Genomic DNA, 2,808 nt, shown 5'->3' with positions numbered 1-2,808 from the left:
CCAGGGCTCCAGGAGGTCAGGCATGTCTGCGCCTTTGGTCCCCGCAGTCTGGCGGTGAGCACGGTTTCCCAGAAAGGGGGGTACCCTTCCTCCGAATTACTTGGGACAGGGTACTCTGGAACCCCTCTTGGTCTAGTGGTCCTCAGAGGGCAGCCGGACAGGCCAGGACTTTGCCCCAGCCCGGGGTCCATCCTTGGGCCTGCCACATGCCAAGGCACCCAGGACAGGGTCCTGCGGGCCCAGGGAGGCTTCCCCTGTGCCTCTGGCCTGGGAGACCCAGCTGGTTCCAGTGGCCGCGCCGGGCTCCGGGTCAGGTGCGCCAGCCATGGGTCCCGTCCCTCAGCCCGCTGCTCTGCCAGGGTTTCATCATGCCTGGGGAGCCTCCCCCTGCTTGGCTGGCTTCAGGAGCTCCAGCCAGAACACCTGAGGGACCTGGGGAGGGCAGCCTCCCCACCCCGGGCTCCATCCTAGGGCCTGCCACATGGCAGGGCACCCGGGGCAGGGATCTGTGGGCTCGGGGTGGCTTTCCCCGTGCCTCTGGGCCCAGGAGCCCTGGCTGGGTCCAGGGGGCCTGCTGGGTCCCGGGTCGGGTGCTCCAGCCCTGGGCCCCGGCCTGGCACTCTGCCAAAGGCCCGAGACAGGGTTCTGTCTTGCCCTGGGAGCCTCCCCCTGCTTGGCTTGGTTCAGGAGCTCCAGGTGGGGCACCTGGGGGAGGCCGGCCTCCCCAACCTGGGCTCCGTCCTCAGTCCAGTTGTGAGGCAGGGTGCCCGGGACAGGGTCCTATGCCTGGGAGGCTTCCCCTGTGCCTCTCTCAATCCCTTGCGGTCGGGCCGCGGGGGTTTTGAAGACTCACGTGGTCCCTCCTGGTTACTCTGGGAGGGATTGGCAGCGTTGGGGCTAACTGCTCCCATCGCACCAGGCGCCCCCTTGCCCTCGGGTGAGTGGGGGGCTCCCTGGCTGAGCACCTGGTAGTGCTTCTTTTCTCCCAACGGTGTCAAGCCTTGAACGGGGCACCCAGGCCGTCTCGCCGCGCAGGCAGTGGACGGACAGCCGTCGCCTTCTTCCCGCCTCTCCAGCTCCCACAGGTAGGTGAATGTTTTTGAAACGTTGCCTGAGACTCCTGGCGGTGGATCACTCAGCTTGCGCGTCAATGAAAAACGCAGCTAGCTGAGAGAATTAGTGTGAATTGCAGGACACATTGATCATCGTCACTTCGAAAGCACCTTGCGGCTATGCCTGTCTGAGGGTCACTCATGTGTTAATCGCTCTGGGGCTTCTCCCAGACACGGCTGGGGCAGTCGCAGGGTTAGCTCCACTTCCCTTCATCCCCCCTACAAGGTCAGACCCCCGATTGCCCATGGCAAGGTCCCTCACTGGGTCCTGTCACGGAGGTATGCCACCGGTGTACAGGGAGGCAAGCAGCCCCAGGGAAGGACCCTCCCAAGCAGCGGCCTCGGAGCGCCTGGCCACCCTCACCGTCGTTGGAATGCAAAGGCGACTGGGTTCGGCTGTCTCAGGCCATCTAGGCGTGGGTTCATCCCGGGCCATCTGGTCGCCTGGCTGCGCAACCAGATGGCCCTGCGGGCTGAGTAACCAGATGGCCCAGCGGGCCGGGCGATCAGATGGCCTTGCGAATCGGGTGACGAGATTGCCCTACAGGCTGGGTGACCAAATGGCTGGCCTGCCGGCTGGCCGGACTCTTTCCAACTTCTGTCCTTCCCCAGGGTAATAGTCGAGGAAAATGGGCTCCCCGGGCAGGCCAGCAGGGAGAGGACATGGCCTGGGCTTAACCCTCCTTGGTTTCTGCCCCGGACTGCGGGAAGGTGGAAGGCACACCCATTCGAGTCCACAACTTGACGCTCAAGGGTCTGGGGGTGGGGGGTGACAGTCAGTAGCCAGGGCAGGGTGGCTGCAGAGCGGGTAGGACTGCCTAGCACCCCGCTGTCTCCAGGGCGAGGTGCGGCAGGAAGCCAGCCCTGAGTGAAAGGGGGACCAAGCCGGAACTGGAGCCCCTGGAGCACTCGGAGAAGCCCTGAGATGGCAGCGACCTGTGGATATCCCGTGCCCCCCAGGGGGCTCCACCGGGGCCTGTAGAGTCTCTTCCTGGCATTGCTGGGTTCGGTAGCAGGCACCGGGCCCGTGGCTTGAGCTCCGTCCGGCAGGCCCTGGGGTGTGGGGGCCCCCTAGTCCTGCAAGCAAGCCGAGGGTCTGGGCGCTGGGGACAGGGGTCCATCGGGGCCCGGGGAGGCTCTCCCCAGACTGGCTAGGGTTCGGAAGCTGGGACTGGACCTGGGGTTTGAGCTCTGTCCAGCAGGCCCAGGGGTGCGGGAGCCCCCGTCCTGCAAGCCAGCCGAGGGTCTGGGCACTGGGGACAGGATCTATCGGGGCTTGGGGAGGCTCTCCCCAGCCTGGCTAGGGATCGGAAGGTGGGATCAGGCCCTGGGCTTGAGCTCCGTTTGGCGGGCCCTGGGGTGTTGGAGCCCCCTGTCCTGCAAGCCAGCCGAGAGTCTGGGCGCTGGGGACGGGGGACGGGGGTCCATCAGGCCAGGGAGGTTCTCCCCGACCTGGCTAAGGTACGGAAGCTGGTACCGGGCCCGGGGCTTGAGCTCCGTCCGGCAGGCCCCGGGTGCTGGAGCCCCCTGTCCTGCAAGCCAGCCAACGGTCCGAGTGCTGGGGCCGGAGGTCCATCGGAGCCCGGGGAGGCTCTCCCCGGCCTGTCTAGGGTTCGGAAGCTGGGACCGGGCCCAACACTTGAGCTCTGTCTGGCAGGCTCCGGGGTGCGGGAGCCCACCATCCTGCAAGCCAGCC

The 2,808-nt window shown here is 66.5% G+C and overlaps 1 pseudogene; it reads left to right on the top strand.

The window, feature by feature from the left end:
- Positions 1 to 1,115: 1,115 nt before the first annotated feature.
- Positions 1,116 to 1,250, top strand: LOC146862976 (5.8S ribosomal RNA; annotated as a pseudogene).
- Positions 1,251 to 2,808: the final 1,558 nt, after the last annotated feature.

This window comes from Triturus cristatus, chromosome 2_2, assembly GCF_964204655.1.
Source record: "Triturus cristatus chromosome 2_2, aTriCri1.1, whole genome shotgun sequence".
In the NCBI taxonomy this organism is placed as follows: Eukaryota; Metazoa; Chordata; class Amphibia; order Caudata; family Salamandridae; genus Triturus; species Triturus cristatus.
Note: the sequence above shows the minus strand (reverse complement) of the source record. Positions and strands in the feature narration are given on the sequence as shown.